The sequence below is a fragment of the Myotis yumanensis genome, unplaced genomic scaffold (genome assembly GCF_028538775.1).
Source record: "Myotis yumanensis isolate MYYU_CA2020_CCGP unplaced genomic scaffold, mMyoYum1.0.hap1 SCAF_2, whole genome shotgun sequence".
Lineage (NCBI taxonomy): Eukaryota > Metazoa > Chordata > Mammalia > Chiroptera > Vespertilionidae > Myotis > Myotis yumanensis.
Genome location: NW_027223753.1, coordinates 164,743,652 through 164,771,610, shown reverse-complemented (window position 1 = coordinate 164,771,610; position 27,959 = coordinate 164,743,652). Strand labels below are relative to the sequence as shown.

The following is a 27,959-nucleotide window of genomic DNA, read 5'->3' as shown; positions in this document are numbered from 1 at the left end:
ATGGAAACTGCCACGGTCCTGGAGAAGAACCTGAACCAGGCTCTCTTGGAACTGCATGCCTTCGGTTCTGCCTGCACAGACCTTTATCTCTGTGACTTCCTGGAGAACCGTTTCATGGATGAGGAGGTGAAACTCATTGAGAAGATGGGCAACCACCTGACTAACCTCCACAGGCTGGCCAGGGTGAGTAGCTCTTCAAAAGGCTCACCTGCAAACATGACTAGGAGCCTTTGGAGCCCAGAGGCCTTTGAGGGGCACCTCTCCATCTCCTTGGCATCTGGCTTCTGCTTGAGCCTTTCCCTTCAACCACTAGACAGCGTTTTAACCACACTAGAGCCCTCTCCCATGCTGTAGACTAAATAGAAATAATAAAGCTTTTTGCAGAAAAAAATAGTTCAGGAGGAAACTGAGAAAATAAAATTTAGCTCTCCAAAATTTAGAACAATCTTAACCTTCCTTCTGTACTTTATTGAGGCCATCTTAGTGCTTTGTTTAGGGAGGTTTGGGTGAAGAAACTTTGATCCTTTTTACTGCCAGTAGGTTTTATCCAGCCATGAAAACAGGGATGAAAAGCTTGGTCTTCAAATATGTCCTGGTTTTCATTTAAAGCCAAATATCTAGTTCTGTTTTAATTTTACTTTATACTGCTTATTAGATCCATGAGACAGTGATAATTGCATTTTTCATGTCCACAAACACCATTTCTTGACATCTTTTCTTTAATCTTTAACCATGTAATTCTGCAGCTATAATCCTATCTAATAAAGAGGGAATATGCTAATTGAGCCTCACACTGGTGCAAAGATGGCGGTGCCCACAGCCAATAAGGAGAGAATATGCTAATTAACTGCCCCGCCCTCAGAGATGGTGGCGCCCACAGACACAAGATTGCAGCACCCAGTCCCTTCAGCCCTGCCAGGGCAGCAGGAGCATGGCAAGGCCAGGCCTGGGCGGGCCCGGCCGCTCCACACACCTGCCTCCAGAGTCCCCCAGTCCTTTCAGCCCCTCAGCTTCCTAGAGCCAGCCCAAGGCACAGGCAAGCCCCGGATGATGGTTGCCCAGCCGCCCAGGGCCGCCCGAGGGTCAGGTAACCAGGGCCAGCCGAGACTTGCTCTGCCAGCAGTGGCAGCAGGAGAGGTGTGATGGGGCATTGCCTTCCCCTGATCGCCGGATCGCCTCCCACCCCTGAGGACTCTGGGACTGTGAGAGGGGGCAGGCTGGGCTGAGGGACGCCCCCCCCCTCCAGTGCATGAATTTTCATGCACCGGGCCTCTAGTACATAATAAATGGGAAGTTATCTCCATTTGTTTTATTTTACTTATTGTACTTTTGTGGACAAATATAGTATATAGTCTTTTAGTTGATATAAGGTATAAAGATCAAGGAAAGTCTAATTCAAGTTGAAAATCAGCAACATTTGGCAGGTGATAAACTTCCCCAGTGTTCCATGTCTGAGAGAAATTTGAGCACAAAGTACAAATATTATATTGTTGATCTTCCCTATATCTCACTTGCCAATGATATTGTAATTTTAGAAGTAGCATCTATACTTAAAGTGGCTCATGCTGAGATGTAAGATTCTGCTGGCAATATTTATTTTAAAAACTTACAAACACTAGTTCTCTTTTCTTATTGCTCCAGCCACCTTAGTGATAGTACATAAAAGCACTTTTGTAAGTGTTTTGTATATGGAATGATAAGGTAATTCACATTCAATGAAAAAAAATGTGGAAAACATAGGAAAGCACAAAGAGGAAAAGCACATGGAACCAGTAATCCACGCGTCAGCAAGCACCTTGGTTGACAGTTGTTATTTCTGACATATAGAGATAGAGTCGTAGGGGCAGAGAGCCATATATCTTTTTCCGCTTAATCGTTAGCCGAGGATATTTTTCCATTGATTTTTAGAGAGACAGACAGAGAGAAACATCAATTGAGGGAGACACAGTGATTGGTTGCCTCTTGCATGCACCCTGATCAGAGCTGGGGAACCTGCAACCAAGGTATGTGCCCTTAATGGGAATCTAACCTGAGACCCTTCAGTCCATGAGCCGATGCTCTGAGCCAAAGTCAGAGGATGGCCCTAGCCAAACTAGCTAGGGCATGGCATACTTCTTTTAAAACAAAAATGAGATTGAATGGAGGGCTAGGGAGACACAAAGGTGACAGAGATGCTGCAATTGCATCAGAGTTGATGCAAGATCATCTGACAAAGAAGTGGAAAATCTGAGCTAGCTAAACCTGGGGCCTTCCAGGACAAAGTTCTAGAATCTGACCTTGACTTCCTCAGGGTGCAGTCTAGTTGTGTTTCAGTAGTTCTAGTTCTGGGGTATTTGTGGCCTGCTCAGGTCACGGCAAGTCACGAGAAAAATCCTGTCCCTTATGGAGCTCTCATTCTAGGGAGACCAGATGGACAAGTGCCTGTTGCTGCTGTGCCAGTTTGTTCATTCATTCATTCATTCATTCATTCATCTAACAGTGAGAGCCCACAATAATGACTTTGTAATGTGTCAACTTGGCTAGGCTGAACCACATTTTCAAGAATTTCTTTTCTCGTGTGAGATTTGGAGGGTAGAAGGGAAGCAACAGCCATTTTGCAGCTCACACACATTGTCTCTGCATGCTCACCCGCCACCTCCCCTGGATCAACTTCTCTGTCTCCTGGGCTGGCTGTGGGCATTCACCTCCATGATGACAGGCACTGCCATTGGACTTGTCAGCCTGGTTAGCGTCTTTGCACTCTGTTCCACTTTCCAAAACCCAGTTCTAACATATCTGGTATTGCTTACCCTCCACTCTTGCTGTGCCTGCATTTCTTATTTATTTATCTATCTATCTATCTATCTATTTATTTATTTATTTATTTATAATAAGGATATTCCCCAAAATGATTTTTAGAGAGAGTAGAAGGGAGGAGGAGATACACAGAGAAACATTGATGTGAGAAAAAGACATCAATTGGTTGCCTCCCATTCGCACCTCAATAGGGGGCTGGGGATCAAGCCTGCACCAGAGGTACGTTCCCTTTACTGGAATTGAACCCGAGACCCTTCAGTCAGCAGCCTATGCTCTAATCACTAAGCAAAACTGACTAGGGCTGCATTTTATTTTTAATCGGTTAAGGAAACTATGATATGTCACTTATTATGAACATTTTCATTTATTTACTTATTCATTCATTCAACAAATATTTTAATGAGATTCTCCTAAATGGCAAATGCTCTGCTAGGTGCTGGGGGTACAGTGGAGAACAGAACAGATGTAGCCTCTGCCCTCATGGAGCTTATAGTCCAAACAAGAGGACAGAACAAAAAAAAAATCAATTAAACAAATAAAACTGGATTTAAAATGAGTGGGGCTGTGTGAATAGAGAAAAGTGGGCCAGGGTAGACAGGAGGTAGTACTAAGATAGACAGGAAGCCCTTTGTGTCCAAATGCATTTTTACATATTAGAAAGTCAGAAAGATATAGACCCATTGAGAAAGCAGTTTTTGTTAGAAGTGTTCATCCATTTGAAAAATACTCCGTAGAGATTAAATTTCTTGAGAAGAAATGAGTAGAGAAGAAAAACTAGCAGTCTGAGAAACCCAAGTTTAGGAAGAAAGAGACAATCATACAAGATTCACTGGGAAAAGAGGAAAGGTTGGGTCTTATCCTTTTGTTCTGAGGGAATGCATTGAAAGCAAGTCTTGTATTCAAACAGAGCCTATTTATTTAGAATTGTTTATTGAACGTGATCCTAGTCCATGTTGTAAAAAACCTCTCAGTAAAGGGATGGGATACAGGGAGAACTCTGAGCAAACAGGCTTGGGACCAACACCTGGGGTGGGTGTGTGTACTCATTCTTTTTCCTACACAGAAACCTGCTTGACTAGTCCATTCTAGGGAAATGAACAAGATGATGGCTCTGCATTTTCTCTGACACTACCTGGGAACCAAGAATGAATCCACTCAGATGGGCTGTGAGCACCAGGAATTACCCAAGTTACATATTCCCCAGGTAGTGTCAGTTCCCTGGTCAGGGGTTCCTGGTGACTCTGGAATAATTCACATCTGCCACAGAGTGGAAGGGTCATGACTTTATTTTTTGTGTGTCTCCTCATAGTACCAAGCAAAGTGCTGTGCACCCAACAGGGGAATCGATGCTTATTGATTACTTCATACAAAGCTTTCCTCCTGTGCAAAGTCAGCTTTTAAAGCTTTTAGAAGTTGGGGCCTGAAGTGTGGACTCAGTACACAGAGACCCCAACAGGGAGGTAGCAGGTCTTCTTCTAATGTTTCCCATGATGGTTCCAGCTCTTGTTACTGGCTTTGGATCCAGAGGAACTATGCTCCTCAGGTTAGGACTTCTACGGACTAGAGGAAGGACTAAACGATGAGGTAGGAGCCAAGCCAAGCCAATGTGATGAGGAACAGAGTAAAGCCCCTTTCTTTTCAAGTGAGAACATGGCTTTCAAAACAAGAAGAAACACTGTTCTTTTGGAAATTCGAAATTTTCCTTACACATTTGCTCTCAGGGCAATATCAGTATCCCATTGTCATTCATCAGCTTCTATAGGTTCCTTTAGTGATGTGCCAGCATACTGATAGGCTATTTTAAAAAACAACAACACACACATGGGAAGAGAAATCAGGCTAAAATTTTTATTTAAAAGTTAGCTACCTACCCTGGAATCTGACATTCTCTTCATGTCAGAATATTCAGAGCGTCTGAGGTCCATCTACTCCCCAAGAGACTAAGCACCAGACACTTCCCAGATTTCTGTTATGAATATTTTTACAAACCTGGACCCATGCAAAAAAATCACCTTTAAAAACAGTGGTGTTCTTCAGCCTTATGATAGTCTGGCCCTGATTAGCAGACAGAAAATATCATGGCCTCTAGTGAGACCTTGTCACAGTTCACTCACCTTGCCTATTAATGACCTTTACATGACATAAAGCAAATTACCTGTCATGGATCAGCTGAGATAAAGAAATCATTAAAATTCAAGCAAAAAACGGATACATATATAAAGGTTTAATCCAAGGTCACCCAGTCTAAAGCTCTCAGCCAGAAAATGTCACAATCTTTCCTCCCATGAGGCATATGGGTAGAAAACACATTAAGCAACATTGAGAACTGTGAGGCCTTCCCACAGTTCCAACAGAGGAATAGTAGCCTGAGGCCCTACCTCCACCTCTGGCTGTGCCTGTGACCTGGCTTCCATCTTGGACTCAGAGGTCAAGCCAGGAACAACCTTGATGTACTATCCTGCACTGGAGCAATTTCTCAAGAAGGTTTAGGTCATAATTCAATGTTTATTGTATGAAGCACTTTCAAAATCCTTTGTTATCAAAGGCCTTTGCCTAGAGCCTTGGCGAAGATTACAAAGGAATACTTTTTCTGCTTTCTTCCTTCAGTTTATTTCTTAGGAAATACCTCCAGACCTGCCAAAGTCACCAAGAACTGAAGGATTTCATTGGTGCCTTCACACATGAAACATTTGGACAGCTCTCATGATTTTTTCCACTGCCATTCCCTAAGGAGGAAAAAGAAGATCTGGCAAAGATGGACTGTTTACCTCTGGTTTCTTGGCTGTTCTGATCGAATGACTCCAAGTGGCAGTTCCAGTAACAAGGCCGGAGCATATGTATAATTTATTGCTCATACCTTTGTCTTTCACAGTGAGTGGCCCCACTGTCAGGTGGGGGATACTCTACTTTTGTCCAGGTATTTTGCCTTCTCCCTTGTTTTGTTACCTCATTTTGCCTTCTGTCCATCTATTCATCCATAAATCCATTCACTAGCCATCCATCCATCCATCCATCCATCCATCCATCCTTCTACCCACTCTTCGAAACGTAATATTTTACTATAGGCCAAGCTCTGCACTAGAAATGGACTCTAAAAATAAACAAGAACAGTTTCTTCCCCAATCTTGTGGGAGGAGACAGGCACACGCATATATAGCTCTAATATGTGCAGAGACTGAGGTGTGCATAAGACCAAGGGACTGATGGTGTCCATAGCAGAAGCATCACCTCCAGCTGTCCCCCGCTCTGGGGGGACTTTCTCTTAAAGTGACCTCTCTGATCCAACCCCTGATGTTCACGCCCTTGTGTGATCCCTCCTGTTGAGTGGGTAGGACCTGTGATTTATTTCTAATCAATAGAATATGGCAAAGGTGACAGGATGTGGGTGATTATGTGCATGGGATTACATCATTATCCTATATAATAAAAGGGTAATATGCAAATTGTCCCCTCAACGGGGCGTTTGACTGGGAGTTTGACCAGGGAGCTGACCAACCACCCACGGCTCCTCCCCCCAGCCAGCCCCACCCCCAATTGGGGTGGGCCATCAGGACCCCACCTGTGCACAAATTTGTGCACCGGGCCTCTAGTGTCACATAATGACCATCTTGCTGGAGTCTCTGTCTCCCTTTCTGGCAAGTGGCTACATTGGGAAACCTCACATGGCAGGGAACTGCATGTTAGCCTTAGGAGCTGAGGGCAACCTCTAGCCAACAGAAAAGGAAGAAATGGGAGAAATGGAAGCCCTGCATCACATGCTACCAGAACTGAACTCTGTCAATAATCTGAGGGGTTGGAAGTGGCCCCTTCCCCAGTAGAGCTTTAGCTGAGTCCCAACCCCAGCTGACTTTATTGAAGTCATGTGAGACCCTAGAGAAAGGACCCAACTAAGCGGTGCCTGGAAGCCTTACCTACAGGAACTGTCAGATAATGCATGTGTGTTGTTTAAAACCCTATGTTTGTGGTAATTTGTTATGCAACCCTAAAAATCTATTACACCTCCTGAGGAGCAGCTGTGAGATGTGAAGTTGTGGGAAGGGGCTGACAGTTGGAGGAATGCTTCTAATCTCCATGCTCATTCATTTAGTCATTCAGCAAGTATTCATGGAGCACTTACTATGCATGAAGCACTGTTCTAGATACATTGATACACAAAATAAAATCTCTCTAGCCAAGGAATATAAACATTAAATTAATAGGTTTGTTATATCATGTTATTAGATTATAAATACTATAGGAAAGGATAGACAAGGGAGCTGGGAATACCAGGGAGGTGGATTGAAAATTTTTAGGGAACATCTCATTGAAAAGGTGACGCTTGAGTAAAACTTGAAAGAAGTGAGGAAATATTACACCAGGAATTCCAGGCATCTGCCATGTGTACGACTTCTAGCATGGATTCAAGGTCTAATCCTGCATTAGGGGGCAATGGGGGGGGGGGGGGTGTCATAACTGCCCTTTTTAACTTCATTTCCCACCTCTACTCCTCCACTGCCCAAGTCCACCCTGCATTCTCACCTCCTAGCCCTCCACCATTCCCCAAACCCACCCATCAAGAATCCTCACTCCTCATTCTGTTCACCTGACAAAAATGCCTTCCCTCCCCATTCACCTCAACAGTCACCTCACCCTGAGGCCTCCTCTGCACCCTACTTCCTGCAGAATGTCAGCCCCTCCTCCACATTCCCTCCAAGTTTGTTTATGATTTTATCGTGAGCTTTCCACTTTCCACACGTGTTACAGCTGGTTGCCTTTTTCTCTTGAAAATATTGTGGGCTCATTGACCACAGGGACTTGGCTGAATTTCCAGACTCTGGTATATTATAGATGGTATTTGTAGAAAAAAATTTAGTTGGATGTCAGCCCTCTGTGGTTCTCTCTCTCTCTCTCTCTCTCTCTCTCTCTCTCTCTCTCTCTTTCTCTCCCCAGTTGCCCTGACTCCCTGTCTTTCTCTGTACATCTCTTTCTGCCTCTTTAAGTGTCTTCCTCTCTTTCTCAGCCTGTCTCTGTTTTCCCCTGTAATACACACATAGACACATGCACATGGATACTCACACAATATATGTAGAAGTTTATTTTGAGCATCTTGAGGACAGGTGAGAAGGAAATGAGGGTAGGATGGGGGAGGATTGGGGTGGAGGGAAAACCCTTTACTTCAAGGAAAAACCTAAATATACAGCTGGCACCTCTTAAATATTAGATTAAAATACGTAACCACACTATTACCCTGCATCCACCTTTGGATGTTCTTAGGGTTTCTTACCTTCATGTTCTTAGGGTTTCTTCGTAGAGGCTCTATTGATGTTTTGGATCAGATAGCTCTATTATGGGTGAATGTCCTGGGTACTGAAAGATGTTTAGCAGCACCTCTGGTGCTCTCTCTCTCTCTCTCTCTCTCTCTCTCTCTCTATATATATATATATATACATATATTCGTTTTTAAAATTTTTTTATTGATTAAAGTATTACAAATGTGTCTTTATCCCTTCATTGTCCCCTCATCCTCCCAGTCTTGCCCTCACCCTCACCCCCTGTTGTCTGCGTCCATCACATATGCTTATATGCATGCATACAAGTCCTTTGGTTGATCTCTCCCCTTTACCCCCACCCTCCCCTACCTTCCCTCTGAGGTTTGAGCATCTGATGGATGCTTCTCTGTTTCTAGATCTGTTTTTGTTCATCGGTTTATGTTGTTCATTATATTCCACAAATGAGTGAGGTCAGATGATATTTACCTTTCTCTGACTGGCTTATTTCACTTAGCATAATGCTCTCCAGCTTCATCCATGCTGTTGCAAATGGCAGTTCCCAATGGAGGAGGGGGATTTTGCCCTCAAGGGACATTTGATGAGTCATTTTCCAGGCAGTGTCGCAGGCATATAATTTCTACAGGGTGCAACAGGAACACAGTGCCTGGGTTCAGGACAGAACAGCAACCTCAGCCTGTTCTCAGCCTTCCCTGAATCTGGCCCTTTTAGATCTAACACTGACTTCGTGGGGCCTCTGGTAGCTTACGGGCACATTTGTGGGGCCCCTTTGGGGAAGACCTATCTCTAAGTCAGGACACATAGCTTGGATTTTGGTCCCCATTCACCAGCTCTACTGGCCTTTATGTACAGTCTGCAAACTGTACACATGTATATTGTGGCCCTGGACACAACCTTCCCTCTGCTACTAACCAGTGAGGTGGCTACCAGTGAGGTTTTCTTCTAAAACCATGACAGCCCTGTTCTTTTTTTTTTAAAAAAAGTATGTTTTTATTGATTTTAGAGAGAGAGGAAGGGAGAGGGAGAGGGAGAGAGATAGAAACATCGATGAGAGAGAAACATCAACATCGATCAACTATCTCCTGCACGTGGCCCATTGGGGATCAAGCTCACAACCTGGGCGTGTGTCCTGACTGGGAATCCAACCAGTGACCCCCTGGTGCATGGGTCGACGCTCAATCACTGAGCCACACTGGCTGGGCAACAGCTATGTTCTTCTCTAACATAACCATAGCTGAGGTGCTGCAAATCAAGTGGGGTGAGGTACAAAGAGGCACATTTATTTTTATTATTTCTTAAAGAAACAGACTGTCTTTGCCAAGTGCAATTCATCCAGTAGTAAAGTTTGGTCACCTGTGCAGAAGATCAGCCTAGACTAGAAGGAGCAGGAGGCTACATTGTTGTGAAAATGTAGGTAGAACTCAGAAAACATCTAGGATGGAAATGTACTTGACAGATGACTAGAGAAAGCGACGACCCACACTTACAAACCAGTTTCTGGGACTTTGTGTGACAAGAGTCTCAGGGACTTGCAAAGGGAAATTTGACTGCTCATCTGACCTTAGACAAACCCACCCTGGGAGGATATATGTAGCTTGATCCTGTCCTTAACTAAGCAATAGTGGTGTAAGTACTAGCATTTCTACCCGATGCCTAAAATGTTTAGACATATGAAAGTACTTAGAGGAAGTTTACGTCATTTTTCATTTGGTTTATTACTGAGAGGGTATTTGGACACAGTCTTACTTGTTTTCCAAATTCTACATTTGAACCAACTTCCTCACAGGCCTGACTTTCTTCATAGAATTGTACACACATTCAAGACACAACCTTGGACTCTCAAACAGATAAATCATGCAGCTACATGTCTTTCCTAGAGAGGTGAAAGCATAAGGGCTTTTTAAAATTTATTTTACACCTAAAACATTCTTAAAGTGGTGGCTTCTTGTTTGCAAGCCAGCTGATTTGGTAGCAATCAAAGATTCTGTGTTTGAGCATATGAAAGACTGCCTGCTTACCTGTGCTAGACACAACAGCATTCAAAGCAAGGACTAAACAATTTAGTGACCACTAGATTATTTTAGGATTCTGCATTAACTCTATAATGTTATTGGTATCTATATATATAAAAAGGCAGCTACTGTAAAGGCCATAACGACCTAACAGCCGGTCACTATGACATCCACTGTGGCCAGTGAACTGGCCCGATCAGGGGGTGGGGCCAGCAGCCAACCTTGAGGCCCCTCCCCCCTGCCAGCCTGCCCCTGATCCGACTCTCCCACCCGGATCAAGAGTGGGGCCTGCTGGCCAAACGCCCCCTCTTGCCCCCCCACCAGCCCCACCCCTGATCACCCCCTCTCCCCAATAGGGGGCGGTGCTGGCCAGCCAATCTCCTGCAGCCCCTCCCCCAGATTGGCCTCCCCCACTCCAATCAGGGGTAGAGCCAGCTGGCCAACCACCCATGGCTTCTCCCCCAGGCCACTGGCCCCTGATTGGAATCCCCCACCCACCCCATTTGGGGGTGGGGCCAGCTGGTCCACCACCCACAGCCCCTCCCCATGGCTGGCCCTGCCCCAATTGACCCTCCAACCCCAATCGGGGGTGGGGCCCGCTGGCCAATAGCCCGCTGCCCCTCCCCCCAGCTGGTCCTGCCCTGATCGGGGGCCCTGATTGGGCCCTGATCGGGGTGGGCGGGCTGGCCAGCCAACCTCCTGCCATTTCCTCCTCCCGACAGGCCCAGCCCCGATCCACCCCAATTGGGGCCAGGCCAGCCAGACCCCACCCGTGCACGAATTTGTGCACTGAGCCTCTAGTTAATAATAAAGAAAGCAGTCCTGGCCTGGAAGCTCAGTTGGTTAGAGTGTTGTCCCTATACGCCAAGGTTTTGGCTCCTTCGTGGGTCAGGGCACATACACAAATCAACCAGTGAATGCATAAATAAGTGGAACAACAAGTCGATATTTCTCTTTCTCTTTCTTTTTGTCTTTCTCATTTTCTCTCTCTCACTCTCTGTCTCTCTCTCTGAAATCAATAAATTAAAAGCATGTTTGTCACAGAAATTTAGTTAACATCTTAGAACTGAAAATGTATGTATGTTGCTTAGATAAATACAAACACTGTAAACACTTAAAAAAGTAAATAAAATAAAATTTATTTTATTTTGTTCAATATATATTTTTATTGATTTCAGAGAGGAAAGGAGAGAGAGAGAGAGAAACATCAATTATTAATTGATTGCCTCCTGCACGCCCCTACAGCCCTACACGGGACAGAGCCCGCAACCCGGGGATGTGCCCTGAGTAAGAATTGAACCATGACCTCCTGGTTCATAGGTTGAGGCTCAACCACTGAACCATGCTGGCCCGGCCATAATGGCTTTTAAATGTCATTAACAAACACCTTGAGGAAGAAGTGGTTTCTCTTCTTGAGTACAGAGCTCCAAATACGGTGATTAAAAACTTCTATTTAATTACTTTTTGCAATTAAAATAAAACAAACACTGTGGTAGCAACAGTCTTGCTGACGGAAGCTGCAGTCTTGAAATTCAGGCACCTGCATGTCCATAATCCCACTCACCATGTAAGCCAATGACTAGAGGAAAGAATCAGATTGCCTCTGACAATAAACAAGGCAGAAAGACCAAATGATACTTGTGGGAAGCTCTAAAAAGGGCCTGGGAAACATTCCCAATTGAGGACACACAAGAGACAAAAGTCCACTGAGTCACATAGATCAAAGGCAAACTGATTTAAACTACTCACCGGAGCAGTACAAATTAAAATAACAAAGGGACATCATTTTATACCTATTAGATTGGTAAATGTTAGAAAGTAGAATAATGCCACATGTGGTGAGCTGTGGGTTATAGGAAACCCCCTGAACAGCTGGTGGGAGAGGGCACTGGTGCCACCATCTTGAAGAGAATCAGGATTTAGTCAAATCGTATATATTCTATGGCCCAGCAATTCCTCTCCTGGTTTGTCTCAAACAAATCTCATACAGGTTCATAAGGGGTCATGCAAGAGAGTATGTATTGCAGTGTTATTTGTGAAGTTGGAGGCAATCTGGGTTCATTACTGGAGCAATGGAATAACTCATGGTGGATGCACACCATGATATGCTATACAGCACTTAGAAGCAGAAGATCAGTTGTAGCATAGTAACATGTATGGATCTTAAAAACACAGTGCTGTGTTTAAAAAGGATGAAATCAGCCCAGCCAGTGTGGCTCAGCGTCGACCTATGAACTAGGAAGTCACGGTTCAATTCCAGGTCAAAAAAAATGTTTAAGAAGTATGAAACCAGACAATATATAACTATACTACCATTTATGTAATTTAAAACATATGTATATCAAACAACAAAATATACAGTATTTTGTAAGAACCCAAACAATAAGATCCACATTAAACACATTAGGATGTTTACATATATAGGGGACAGAGAGAGGAATGAGAATTGGAATTGGGGTTCAAGGGAACACATAAATAAATGGGGACTTGCATGCATCTGTGATAACAGTGTCTTACGAATTAGAAAAGGCAAGGAACAAAGCCTCTCTTGGAACATCCAGAAAGAATGCAGGTCTGCTGACACTGATTTTAGCCCTTTAAGACCCATTTCAGACTACTGACCTCTGGAACTATAAGATAATACATGTGTGTTCTTTTAAGCCATAAAGTTTGTGGTAATCTGTTAAAAAAGCAATAGGAAAGCCATACAATAGCTATAATTTATATATTAAAAGAACTAGTGGAAAAGGTATACAACATACATAAACAAGGGATTTTAGCAATGAGATGGAAGCTATTCAAACTAGTCAAATGTGAATGTTAGATGAAAAGCACAATCTCAAAATAATTACTTTGACATTCTTATCAGCAGAATGGGCGTAAAAGAGAAAAGAATTGGTGAACTTTAAGATAGGTGAGAAATTATGCAAACCAAAATACACAGAGGAAAAAGGGTAAAAATGCAAAACATACACCCAGGATCCAGGATCTCTGGGACAATATCAAATGGTCTAACATACATGTCTCTGGATTTGCCAAAAGAAGGCAAAAGAGAATTTGGAAGAGAGAGAGAGAGAGAGAGAGAGAGAGAGAGAGAGAGAATTTGGGACAGAGGTAATATTTGAAGAAGTAATAGCTGAGAATTTTCCAAAGTTAAAAAATAAAAAGACCAACCACAGAGTTGACAGTTGAGAAAACCCAAAGAAAGATTAACACAAAGAAAAAACACTTGCCAGGCACATAATGGTCAACCTGCTGAATTTTAAAGATATAAAGAAAAACTTAAAGGAAATCAGAAAAAAGAAAAACAAAACAATAAATTCAGAGGAACAAAGATAAAAGTGACAATGCACTTTTCATCAGGAAATATGCAAGCTAGAAACAAGGAAGTGGTATTTTAAAGTACTGAAATAAGCCCAGCTGCCATGGCTCAGTGTTTGAGCATTGACCTATGAACCAGGAGGTCACCAGGAGATCACAGTTTGATTCCTGGTCAGGGCACATGCCCAGGTTGTGGGCAGCTTGATCCCCAGTGTGGGGCATGCAGGAAGCAGCTGATCAATGATTCTCTCTCATTATTGATGTTTCTCTCTCTCTCTCTTCCTCTCCCTTCCTCTCTGAAACCAATAAAAATATATTAAAAATAAATAAAGTACTGTAATAAAAAATATATGTCAACCAAAAATTATTTACCCAGTGGTAATATTGATTTTTAAAAATCTATATTTAAATCTACCAACTTACTATTTGTTTTGAATCTTATCTCATCTGTTCTTTGTTGTTATTTTTGCCCCTTTTCCTATTTTCTTGTAGATTGAGTACTTTTTACAATTCCATTTTATTGGGTTATTATATTATACTAGAGGCCCAGTGCATGAAATTTGTGTACTGGGGGTCCCTTAGCTTGGCCTGCGCCCTCTCGCAGTCTGGGACCCCTCGCTCCTTACTGCCCGCCTGCTCGCTGCTCTTTAGTGCTGCTGCGGAGGTGGGAGAGGCTCCTGCCACCGCTGCTGTGTTCACCAGCCATGAGCTCAGCTTCTGGCTGAGCAGTGCTCCTCCTGTGGGAGTGCACTGACCACCAGGGGCAGCTCCTGCATTAAGAGTCTGCCCCCTGGTGGTCAGTGCGCATCATAGCGACCAGTTGTTTTGGTCATTCTGCTGTAACAGTCACTTAGGCTTTTATTATATAGATTAGAGGCCCGGTGCATGAAATTTGTGCATGGGAGGGGGTCCCTCAGCCCGGCCTGCACCCTCTCCAATCCAGGACCCCTCGGGGGATGTCCGGCAGTCAGACATCCCTTTCACAATCCAGAATTGCTGGCTCCTAACCGCTCACCTGACTGCCTGCCTGATCACCCCTAACCACTCTACCTGCCTGCCTGGTGCCCCTAACTGCTCCTCGGCCTACATGATCACCCCTAACCACCTCTGCCTGCTGGCCTGGTCGCCATTAACCGCCTGTGCCTCAGCCCCCGCCACCATGGCTTTGTCTGAAGGGACGTCTGGTCTAATTAGCATATTACTGTTTTATTAGTATAGATCAGTGGTTCTCAACCTTCTGGCCCTTTAAATACAGTTCCTCATATTGTGACCCAACCATAAAATTATTTTTGTTGCTATTTCATAACTGTAATGTTGCTACTTTTATGAATCATAATGTAAATATCTGATATGCAGGATGGTCTTAGGCGACCCCTGTGAAAGGGTCGTTCGACCGCCAAAGGGTTTTCGACCCACAGATTGAGAACTGCTGGTATAGGTGGTTACTGAGCAGTGCACTCTGGGGAACATGAGGAAGCAGCCCAATGACTCAGAGACCAGAGACTCGACAGGAAGCTGGGAGGTCTGGTCTCACTCAGCAGAGGATGGGCCTTGGATCATGGGTGAAGCCTGGACTGTGTTTAGATCTGAGGAGCCTCCCTCCTCCAGGCAACCCCTTGCTCAGTGGCCTCCCGCACACACTCCCACCCGGGTTCAAACCCGCAACCTTTCAATGTACAGGACGAAGCTCCAACCAACGGAGCCACCCGACCAGGGCAGTTATTCTTGGCTTTTCTTTTCTTTTTTCTTTTACTTTTTTCTTTTCTTTTATTTTTTACTCTCTTAATTAAATCTTTATTGTTGAATGGTTTACATAGGTCCCCTTTCCCCCCATTAACCTTTTCCAGCCTACTACCCCCTCCCCCCCAATCCTCACCACCCCATTTTCTGTGTCCAGAGGTGATGCATATATGCACATAAGGCCATTGGTTGATCTCTTCCCACCCACCCTCCCTCCCCCGCCTTTCCTCTGAGGTTCCACAGTCTGTTCATGCGTCTGTGTCTCTGGGTCTATTTTTGTTCATCAGTGTATTTGGCTCATTAGGTGTTAAAAGTGCTCTGCTTGTGATCACTTGGGTTTTCTAAAGATGCAGTCATATCACGTACAAATCTTTTTTCTTTTTCCAAGTGTACTTGTGGACACATTGGGAATATAGATACCAGAAATAGAAGTCTGTGAATAAGTTGAGAATAGGATGCTTTTTCTTTTGTGATGTTATGTACATGATCCTGTGCTCCTGCTGTGTTAAGAACACTGAGTACTGTGGCTGCAGGGAGGCTCTCATTGGCAACTCATCCACATAGAGCCATAGCCTCCCTCTCCATCAGCCGCAGCTCCCAGGACAGATGCATGCACCCCTCAGCAGAGGTGAGGGCACTTGGCCACCTCCCGCAGGCTTGCCCCCTGTCATCACCCGGTGGGGCCCACCTTCCGCATATCACCCTCTTGTTCCTCCTCCCAGGCTTTTCCAGGCACATCCTCTCATCCAGCCCCTTCCCTCCTCCCGTCATGTCCTGAGTCCCAGGTGCTGTCCCTGTGAGGTGTGTGACACTCCTTACTGGACCGTTTCATCTTATTCTTCCATGGCGTCCAGTGTTTCTTCTGCCTCATTTAACTTGGTTTGAATCTGAATGGAAATGGCTCCATCTTCTATTCCTTTTGTGTCCTTCCCACCCCTAAGTTAATGTCATGTCCTTAGTATATGGCTATGAGATGTCTCTGTGACTGAGCTGGGAAACCTTTCACATTTCTTTTTCCTTTTCTTTCATCTCAGGAAACTGAGCTCTGCAGTTTGTGTGGGACCAAGTGCCCTGAGAATACAATGCTGAGCCCTCTGAACTCATTTTATTCTTTATTGTATTATTTGATTCCTGGGGTTGAATTAAACATGAAAACAGAAGAAAATATACCCTTAGATATACAATCTGAATTATTACCCGGAGATTTCCATTAGAGTTGACACTGAGGCATGAGACACATGTGTTTATTGGTCAGTTTCCTCAATTATGGAACAAAGGTTGAACCTGCCCCTTGGATCCTTTGGAGGTTGGATATGATGCACCAGAGGGATTAACTGGTGGCTAGGAGAGTAAGATTGGAAGTCAACAGACACTTGTTTCCTTTACCCCGACAGAGTTAGAAAAAGACAACTCCTTTTATCATAACACCATGAAAGGCTATGCTTGTGGGAGGAGGTGCAGGGAACCAGGGCTGCCCCCTTGCTCCTGCCCCACCCGCCCTCCCTCCATCCCTGCATCCCTGCACTGGCTCAGCTGCCTGGCTCGGCCCCTCCCCCATTGAGGAACCACTCAGCTCAGGCTCTGGCCCCGCCCATCCCGCAGGGAGGAGCATGCGCAGTTTCTTGCAGACATGGAAGCTGTGGAGTAGGGAGGTGGTGGTTTTTCCCAAGGAGGGTGTTTGTACTTTGAAGCTGATGCTCTCTGCCCACCTCCCAGCAGTGAAGGCTGAGGGTCGCTGCAGGCGCTGAAGTCCTTGTTGAAGTCTCTGCTCTGGAGCCTCTCCCAGCGGAGAGTTCGTGTCCCGGGAGGCTGCCCAGTGGAGGCACCATGTTCCTTCCAGAAGAAACTGAGGATCGATTGGAGCCTGCTGGCTGGGGGAGCGACCAGGAGGTCTGCCTTGTGCCTGCTCACCAGTCCCCAGTCCCACTCCGCTGCCACCCAGCCCAGTTCCCCTTGGTTCCCCATTGACCATCCAGCAATGGGAGCCTGGGGGCAGGGCGGGGGGAGGGGGACCTAGAGGTGCTCCATGCACTTCCTGGTGTTCGGTCGTCTGTTAGGTCTTTTTGGACATTACGGACCCTAGCTTTTTATAGTGTAGACTAGAGGCCCAGTGCATGAAATTCATACGGGGGGGGGGGGGGTATCCCTCAGCCCAGCCTGCACCCTCTCCAATCTGGGACCCTGTGGGATCGGGCCTAAACGGGCAGTCGGACATCCCTCTCACAATCCAGGACTACTGGCTCCCAACTGCTTGCCTACCTGCCGGAATGCCCCTAACTGCTTCTGCCTGCCAGCTTGATCACCCCCTAACCACTCCCGTGCCAGCCTGATTGATGCCTAACTACTCCCCTGCCAGCCCAATCGCCCCTAACTGCCCTCCCCTGCTGACCCAATTGCCCCTAGCTGCCCTCCCCTGTAGGCCTGGTTGCCCCCAACTGCCCTCTCCTGCAGGCCTGGTCACCCCTAACTGCCCTTCCTTGCAGGCCTGGGTCCCCCCCCAACTGCCCTCCCCTGCAGGCCTGGTTGCCCCTAACTGCCCTTCCCTGCAGGCCTGTGCCCCCCCCCAACTGCCCTCCCCTGCCAGCCATCTTGTGGTAGCCATCTTGTGTCCACATGGGGCAGTCATCTTGTGTGTTGGAGTGATGGTCAATTTGCATATTGCCTCTTTATTATATAGTATATTAAATGTAAATAGTTTACACACGCTAACTAAAATGCAAAGGTTGTCAGACTGTATTTTAGAAGTAAGGACTATTTTGTTAAAAAAAATAAACCAAAAAAACAGCTTCAAGTATAGATGGACATAGATGGATTAAAACTAAAAGGATACGAAAAGATGTCACACTAACAATAATCAGAACACTCAACCTCATTTAGATATCAGTTCTCTCCAAATTACTCTATACATTCAACATAATCTTGATAAAAATCTCAACAGATTTGCCCTGGTTTGGTGGCTCAGTTACAGGAATGGGAAATATTTAAATTGGAAGAGAGAGGACTCCACGGGCATATGACCACAACTTGCAAATATCTCAAGTCTGGCAGGAAACAGACATGATCCATGTGAACCCCAATAAGGAAGTAGGATAGAAGCTGAGAGGAACTCACCCTCAGAGTTACAGCTGTTGGACACTGGACCCCGACTGCGGGGTGACATCTGAGCACCCTCCACTAGCAGTGATGAGGAAGAAGAGCTGACTTTCCAAGCTCTGGGGATGCTGCAGGTTCCATTAGGTCAGGGCATCATCCTAGATTGCAGATTGATCCCTGGTTGGGGTACCAATAGAAGGCAACTGATGGATGTTTCTCTCTCTCTCCCTTAAAAATAAAAACCCCAACAGATTTAGTTGTTTTTGATATTGAGATGAATAAGCTAACTAAAAAATGTATATAGAATTGCAAATATTTGAGAATAATAAAACACATTTGAAAAGGAAGAACAAAGTTGGAGAACTTATACTATTTGACTTCAAGATTTACTGTAATACTGCAGTAATAAAAACAGTGGTAGTCTTCTGAGTATATATGTAAAGAAACACTATTTTGAAAGAATATGTTTACCCCTATGCTCATTGCAGCATTAGTTACAATAGCCAAGGTATAGAAACAAACCAAGTGCTCATCAATAGACAAGTGAATAAAAAAAAGTTGGGTACATATATACAATGGACTATTACTTGGCCATAGAAAAGAATGAAATCTTACCATTTGTGATAACATGAATGGACCTAGAGGGTATTATGCTAAGTAAATAATGTTAATACAAGAATATTCACTTGGAAAAAAATGAAATTCCACCCACACTTCACATCACAGACAAAGACAAATATCATATGATATCACTTGCACGTGGTTTCTAAAGAACAGAATAAACAAACAAAATTAAAACAGACTTATAGATACAGAGAACAAGCTGACAGAGGCCAGGGAGAAGGGATGTTGTGGGGGCTGGGTGAAATAAGGTGAAGGGTAGGAAAGTAATAAGTGGTAGTTACAAAATCGGCATGGGGATGTAAGGCAAAGCATAGGGAATATAGTTAACACTATTGTGATAACTGTACATGGTGCCAGGTGGGCACTTGAATTATCAGAGGGAACACTTTATAACCTATATGAAAGTCTATCCACTGTGCTGTACACCTGAAACTAACACAAAATAGTGTTGAATGAAAACTGTAATTAAAAAAATACCATAAACATCCATTAAAAAAAGACAGTGTGGCAATGGTGTAAAGGATAGACATAGAGATTAAAGAAAGAATGGCATCATGAAACACCCATGCATCCATGACCAGTTGATTTTTGACTAAGATACTAAGGTCATTCAATAGGGGAAAGAATAGTCTTTTTAACAAATGATGTTAATACAAAAATATTCATTTGGAAAAAAATGAAATTCCACCCACACTTCACATCACATATAAAAATTAACTTGAAATGAGACATAGACCTAAACACAGGAGCTAAAACTCTAAAAATTCTAAGAGAAAACCTGGGCCAAAATCTTTGTGAAGCATTATAAATAGAATAAGACATCTTTTAATTTTGGTGGGGGGGGGGGGCACATAAAGCATGAACTGTAAAAGAGAAATTACCAATTGGATTTCTTCATGTTTAAAAATATTTGCTCTTCAAAAGGCAATGTTAAGAAAATGAAAAGACAAGCGACAGACTGGGAGGAAAATATTTGCAAATATATCTGATGAAAGTCTTATAGTCTAAATACATAAAAGACTCTTACAATTTAGTAATAGGAAGACAAACAAGTCAATTAAAGAAATGTGTAAAAGATTTGAATAGACACTTCACCAACGATATATGAATGGCTAATAAGCACATAAAAAAGTGCTCAACATCATTAGTCATCATTAAAACAACAATGAGATATCATTTCATACCCACTAGAATGGTTAAAATACAAAAGACTGACCATACCAAGTGTTAGTAAGGATGTGTGACAACAGGGTTTCTCAGGCATTGCTGCTGGGAATACTAACTAGTACAGCCACTTTAGGAAGCAGTTTGACAACTTCTTAGGGAGTTAAACACACACATACCCTATGACCCAGCAATTCCACTCCTAGGTATTTACCCAAGAGAAGAACATACGTCCATATCAAGGTACTTAATTTTTGTGTATATTACCATTTCTCAACTAAACATGTAACCATTATATATATATATATATAATAAAACATCTTTTAAGAAATCTCTAGTTCCTTAAAATTGCAAACAATGTGTACATTTTATGTCATTCATATTAAAATAAAAAAATTAACAAGTAATAGAATGGTGGCAAATTTAAATTAGGATTTCTCCGCCCCCAAAGCTATAAAGTCTAGGTAATCTAAGTATTGATTTAAAGGTATACTGAATGTCATATGTGAAAATTATATTTTGGTTTTAAATCATTAAATAAAATGATTTTTAAAAACCATACGTCCACATAAAGACCAGCTACGTATGGACATACGGTTTTTCCTGACAGTGTTGCAAGGAACACTGTTGAATATAACTCCTGGAGCCAGTGTGGCAGTTTCTCTAGGGCCATCGCTGTGGCTGTGAAGGCTGTCACTGAGTGAGTGCTTCTCTTTTACTAGACACCACACATTTACTTTTATGCCGTCTGATTCACGCTAAGCCTGTGGTCAACTGACTTTATCATATAAATGGCTATCAAGCAAGGTCTCCCTCAACATGTTCTACTTTTAAAAAGTCAAAATTATACTCCTTGAATGTCTCCTATAAGCAAGACACTGTGCTAGGCACTATGGACATACAGAAAAATAGTAGGTCCTTCACCTTTAAGGAACTTAAGATAAATTAAGGTAAATCGAGAGCCGGGCTGGGTCTGTAGATGGAGCCTCCTCATTGATGCTCCTAATAACTTATGCAAACCCACTGAGGAGGTTCAGGCCCTGCTACTTGGGAAGGGAGCAGAGAGCCTCTGTTCCTCCTGTTGGTCAGGAAATCAGTTCTCTCCAAATTACTGATTGGGGATCACATGGTTGCTCTTCCTGAGCAGTGCCAGCACAACCCTTAGACACGGCGGTGAAGGTCGGAGTGAACACATTTGGCCACATTGGGCGCCTGGTCACCAGGGCTGCTTTAACTCTGGCAAAGTGGATATTGCCGCCAGCAATGACTCCTTTATTGACCTCAACTACATGGTCTACATGTCCCAGTAGGGTTCCACTCATGGCAAGTTCAAAGGTACAGTCAAGGCTGAGAACGGGAAGCTTGTCATCAATGGAAAGTCCATCTCCGTCTTCCAGGAGCGAGATCCTGCCAACATCAAATGGGGTGATGCTGGTGCTGAGTATGTTGTGGAGCCCACCAATGTCTTCACTACCATGGAGAAGGCTGGGGCTCATTTGAAGGGCAGAGCCAAGAGGCTCATCATCTCTGCCCCTTCTGCAGATGCCCCCATGTTTGTGATGGGTGTGCACCATGACAAGTATGACAACTCCCTCAAGATTGTCAGCAATGCCTCCTGCACCACCAACTGCTTGGCCCCCCTGGTCAAGGTCATCCATGACAACTTTGGCATCGTGGAGGGACTCATGACCACAGACCATGCCATCCCTGCCACCCAGAATACTGTGGATATCCCCTCTGGAAGGCTGTGACGTGATGGCCAAGGGGCTGCCTGAACATCATTTCTGCTTCTACTGGCACTGCCAAGGCTGTGGGCAAGGGCATCCTGAGTTAAATGGAAAGCTCACTGGCATGGCCTTCTGTGTCCCCACCCCAATGTGTTAGTTGCGGATCTGACCTGCTGCCTGGAAAAAGCTGCCAAATATGATGATATCAAGAATGTAGTGAAACAGGCATCAGAGGGCCCCTCAAGGGCATCCTGGGCTATACTGAGGACCACGCTGTCTCCTGCAACTTTAACAGTGACACCCACTCCACCTTTCATCTGGGGCTGGCATTGCCCTCAATGGCCACTTCGTCAAGCTCATTTCCTGGTATGACAATGAATTCGGCTACAGCAACAGGATGTTGGACCTTATGGTCCACAGGGCCTCCAAGGAGTAAGAGCCCACTGGACCACCAGCCCCAGCGAGAGGAAAAGAGGCCCTCAGCTGCTAGGGAGTCCTCGCCCCAAGTCAGTCCCCAATGCACTGAGAATCTCCTAACCACAGTTTCCATCCCAGACCCCCTGAAGAAGGGGAGGGGCTTAGGGAGTCCTACCTTGTTGTGCATCATCAATAAAGGTCACTGTACCCAGCCAAAACAAAAACAAAACTTCCCTGGGAGGCCAAGAGGGCACCTGCCATCATCCCACCATAGAGAAGAAGGAGCTGAGGCACAGAGGGGGAAATGAATTGTATCACATTATGAGGCCAGAAATGGCAGAGCCCAAGCTAGAACTTAGGTCTCCTGACTCCAAATCAGTGTCTTTCCCCAAATATCACTGACTCCCCACAGCTAGAAAAATGGGGAGGCTTCTCAATCTGTCCTCATATCAGACTGAAAGATAGACACATTATCAACAAAAGTTCACAATATTAAGTCTGGGATCCTAACTTCCATGGCCAGCAAAATGCCCCTGACAGCCAGGCCACAAGCTCTTTTAGGCTTGGGTACTCACAATACCCATCTGTGGTTGGAAGTATCTATTTTCTAGAAAACACAGCCATAACTACATTTATAAAACTAGGGTACAGACAGCTGAAACTACTCACGGATCCTCAAAATGTGTCTTCCCTTTTCCTCTATCAAACCTTTGCTCAGTTTCCTCTCTTGAGTGCTCTCACCTCCATTTCTGCCTATCAAATCTTACCCAGACCTGAGTAGCCAGCACAATAATGAAGAAGAACAAAGTCAGAGGATGGACACTATCCAACTTCAGGACTTACCTCATAGCTGCAGTAATCAAGACAGTGTGGTATTGGTGAAAGAACAGACACATAGATAAATGGAACAGAGTGTAGAACCCAGAAGTATTCTCACACTTAAGTCTGTAATCCATTTCAAGTTGAATTTTGTGTATGGTTTAAGATTAGGGTCCCAATTTCATTGTTTTGCATGTGCTTACCCAGTTTTTCCAACACCATTTATTGAAGAGACTGTCCTTACTCCATTGTGTATTCTTGGTGTCCTTGTCAAAGATTAATGGAATGCATACGCATGGGCTTATTGCTGGGCTTCCTGTTCTGTTTCCTTAGTCTATGTGCCTATTTTTATGCCAATACCATAGTGTTTTGTTTACTAAACCTTTGTCATATAGTTTGAGTTCACTACCAACAAAGGAAATACATAAAAAAATTCAGGAATATTTTGTCTTATTCCCTTTCCCTGACACTTTAAAGATGATCTTCAAGATCAATATGAGCTGAGTAACAGCCTATTCTCATGGCACTATCTAGCTTTTCAATGGTGGTGAAACACACCAATGAAGTCATTCTCTTGGGGGGGAAATGTTGGTTTTTGAGAGAAAAACAAAGGAGAAATGTGGCAACAACTTGTACTCATGAAAGATCCTTTTTTCAGAAGTTCATTAAAACAAACAAAAAAACCCCAGATGCCTTTAAATGGTTATTGTGCTTCAAAATGTTGGCTTGTTACATCCAAGGACCCTCCCTGTGTTCCCGTAAAACAATTTCTCCCAAGAGAGGTAGCCGAGTCTTAATGAGGTGAGCAAGAAGACTGTTTGATTAGACCAGAACTTCCTAAAACACCCATCATATGCTTTATGTTCAGTTCGTGGGGGCACATGCACTTAGGGTGAATCGCCATGTTTTTTGTCCTCGAGATGCTCATACTCAAGCTGTAGAGAGAGCTAGTGCTTAGCTGGGTTATTAAACGCAACATTTTCATCAAACACTTCAGTTCTGCCATTACACAGATCTTCACGTTGTGTGACAGCACCAGCATGTATCCCCCAAGAATGCCCAGCTAGGACAGTCTGTCCAGGGAGGACCTCTAGGTCATTTTACAGTTGAGCAATGGATTGTGGGGAATATTCCTCCCAGTGGGAAGAGGGAGGGCTGCGACGTGCCATATTTGTGGACCCGTGGGCCACCTTGGGCTTTACGTGGAATCATTCATCTCCGTTCTCCAGCTGAAGACAATGAGGGCTGCATGTCACTGGGGACACATGCAGCACCAGTACTGCATACCCAGCCCCAGCTGAGGGCTGCCATCTGGTCTGGGTGAAGAAAAACCTGAGGTGCTATAGAGGCAAGCAGTTGACCTGTCTGCCCATCCCAAAGGCCCAGTCAGAGAGCTCATGGATGTTGGTTTGGCAGTGCGTCAGTGGCTGAGGAACTGCTTACCCGGCTCACAGGTAATGCTCACTTCTGTTCCTTTTTGTGTTGCTTTGAGGCCCTGGCCTAGTTGAAATTTTCAGCCCAGGCACAGCTTTCTTTCTTTTTCTTTTTTTTAAAAATCTTTATTGTTCAGATTACTACAGTTGTTCCTCTTTTTCCCCCCATAGCTCCCCTCCACCCGGTTCCCACTCCACCCTCTGCCCTTACCGCCCCGCCCCCCACTGTCCTCGTCCATAGGTGTATGATTATTGTCCAGTCTCTTCCCGCACCCCCCGACACCCCTTTCCCCCTGAGAATTGTCAGTCCACTCCCTTTCTATGCCCCTGATTCTATTATATTCACCAGTTTATTCTGTTCATCAGATTTTTTATTCACTTGATTTTTAGATTCACTTGTTGATAGATGTGTATTTGTTGTTCATAATTTGTATCTTTACCTTTTTCTTCTTCTTCCTCTTCTTAAAGGATACCTTTCAGCATTTCATATAATACTGGTTTGGTGGTGATGAACTCCTTTAGCTTTTTCTTATCTGTGAAGCTCTTTATCTGACCTTCACTTCTGAATGATAGCTTTGCTGGGTAAAGTAATCTTGGTTGAAGGTTCTTGCTATTCATCACTTTGAATATTTCTTGCCACTCGCTTCTGGCCTGCAAAGTTTCTGTTGAGAAATCAGCTGCCAGTCGTATGGGTATTCCCTTATAGGTAACTAACTGTTTTTCTCTTTGCTGCTTGTAAGATTCTCTCTTTGTCTTTTCAGGCACAGCTTTCTTTTTAACTCTGTGTCTTTTGCTGAGGAAGACACTCTCCTTTGAGAAGAGCAGATGCATTGTGGGAGCAGAAACTTGGGGGTGAGAAGGCTCAGGGTTCCAGTCGAATCTCAGCAAGGTAGTGAACCTCCTTAAACCTCAGTGTTCTCACCTGCATGCAGAACAAACCTTTCTCTCTTCCAGCTGAAAATGGGTTGTGACTAGAAAACTAAAGATTATAGAATTGCCTTTTGGAAGCCACGCTAAAAATCAGGCCTCCAACCCCTAGCTGGTTTGGCTCAGTGGATAGAGCATTGGCCCACAAACTGAAGGGTCCCAGGTTCAATTCTGGCCAAGGGCATGTACCTCGGTTGCAGGTTTCCAGGCCCTAGTCGGGGTGTGTGCAGGAGGCAACCAATTGATGTGTCTCTCTCACTTCGATGTTTCTCTATTTCTCCCTCTCCTTCTACTCTCTCTAAAAATCATCCTCAGCTCAGGATTAATAAAAAATTTAAAAAATAAATCAGACCTTTATGAGAAAACATGAAGAAGAACACCAGGGAGAGAGAACCAGGCAAGCCAGACTGGGGGCTTTCCTGTGAGCCCTGGCCCAAGATGGCTCTTACGGGACACCTGGGCCTTCCTTACAGAATGTCCGTATCTGCAGAGATTAATACGCCGAATAACAATGGTTGTGGGTAGCACTTTACAATTCACACACTCTCCTGTGCTCCCCAGACTGCACAGGCTTTAGTTGCTCCCGGAAGTGTCATCTCTTGTGGAAAGAATTTCTACCCAGCCTTGCCACCCAGCAGCTCCTCAGATCCCAAGGCACTTGACTCCCCATAAGAGCACAGCCTTGGAAGGTCCTCCCCTCACCCACTCACACCTCCGCCCTGCTGCCTCTGCTCAGGGGCCTGGTGGGCCCAGCTTCCTTGCCTGTCGGGAGCAGCGCCTTCAAGAGGGCCAGCCCGGGGCTGCCACTTCTGCTCAGAGCCAGTTGGCCAGCGGCCACAAGGCCTTTTAAGCTGAAGTTAGAGCTTTTCCTTCCGTGGCACCTTGCCTGACGTTGGAGAAGAGCGCCCTCTAGTGTGGGTTTTTGGTAGAGACGAAACAGCTTCCTCCAGCCTGAGTGAGGCTCTGGGATCTGAACCGCGGGGAGGGGAGGAGCCAGGAGCAGAGCCTAACTGGGAGTAGCAGAGAAGTGGGGAGGACAGACTGGGGACTCTTGAGCTCCAGGAAGTCCCTCCATACACACTTAGCCTCTCAGGCCTGCTCATGGCGGAACACATTTGTCCCAGACCCTCCTCTCTTGTAACACCCAAACTTCAGCCTACCCCTGACACCCGGCCGCAACAAGCTCACCTGCGTCTGTGACTGAAGAAGGGAAAGGTGGAAAAGGCATCGAGCAGTGTGTCTGAGTAGGAACACGGCCGCCCAGTTGTCCGTTGATAGCACCAGTCCTTGGGTGGCCTCCTTCTGTGCCTTCGTGGTCCTGCAATGACCATCAGATCAGTCCTGTTTTCTGCAGGCTGGGGGAGGGGAGAGTTTAGCAGTGTGTGAGTAGATAGATGTTGGGTGACATGCCCTACGAGGGTGTCAGGCAGCAGGACTGCCTGGTAACTATGCTTTTTAGAGCCACACAATCTTCATCAATACCACCCCATTTTTTGAGAGGGACAATCCACATTTTACAAAATCTTCAGTAAAGTGTTACACAATTCAGATTAAAGCCCCCCTCTTTCTTTTCTTTCTAAACAGATTGCCTTGCTAAGCCCCTCCCATAAGGGATTTTATAGCTGCCACCAGCCACAGAACAGGATGTCCTGGCGCTTAGGGAAATGAAGTGGCAGAGGCTGTACCATCAGTACTGTACCCTTTAATTCCCCAACTTGCAAATACATTCAGAATCTCTTTTGTTGTGGTTGTTTCCTATGAATTATATCCTATTTTCAGCTCTATGTGACTTTATTGAGTTTAATCAGACCCCAAGCTGCTGCACCTACATGGTCAAATTGAATGTTATCCTATATAATAAAAGGCTAATATGCAAATTATCCCCTCAAGAGTTCAACCAACCGAACGTTCAACCGCCCACTATGATGTGCACTGACCACCAGTTGGGTGGCGCAGAATGAAGGAAAACCCCAGCCAGCAGCTGGGGGGAAGGAAGGCCCTGATCGGCCCTGATCGCCAGCCAGGCCTAGGACCCTACCCTGCATGAATTTCGTGCACCAGGCCTCTAGTTTGTATATAATTTTCACCAAGTCTATTTCCAGTTACAGGCAGGGTGACCACCCATCCGGGTTCACCGGGTTCAAGCATGCACCCAGTTTACATCTGTCACCCTGGCATAATTATTAATGGTGGCCCTTTTACTCTGAAAAGGGTCCCATTTAGACAATCAATTACACTGTCACCCCAATCACAGATGATTTATGTAAGAAAACATTTAGGTGTAAGGATTTATAGGATGTGAGAGATAACATTACAGGAATTTGAAATTTAAATGGTCATTATATTCTTGGCCTAAATAGCTCTAAGCTTCCTGGCCACTGGAACAGAAGGAAACCATGAAGGTTAAGAAGGTCATTCTATCTTGTAAAATGATGCATATGCTATCATTTGGAGGAACATATTTATCAGAAACTAAATTGGAGGACAAATTTTTCACATAAACTGTTGTATAAGGGGCACTGAGCAACATAAGGGACTGTGTGTGATGTCCTCAGTGCTAGTTTTAGCAGAATTTCCTATGTGGTCATTAAAAAAGAAAAATTGGTCCTCAAAAATGAT

The 27,959-nt window shown here is 44.6% G+C and overlaps 1 pseudogene; it reads left to right on the top strand.

The window, feature by feature from the left end:
* Positions 1 to 22,180, top strand: LOC139002648 (glyceraldehyde-3-phosphate dehydrogenase-like; annotated as a pseudogene).
* The last annotated feature ends 5,779 nt before the right edge of the window (positions 22,181 to 27,959 follow it).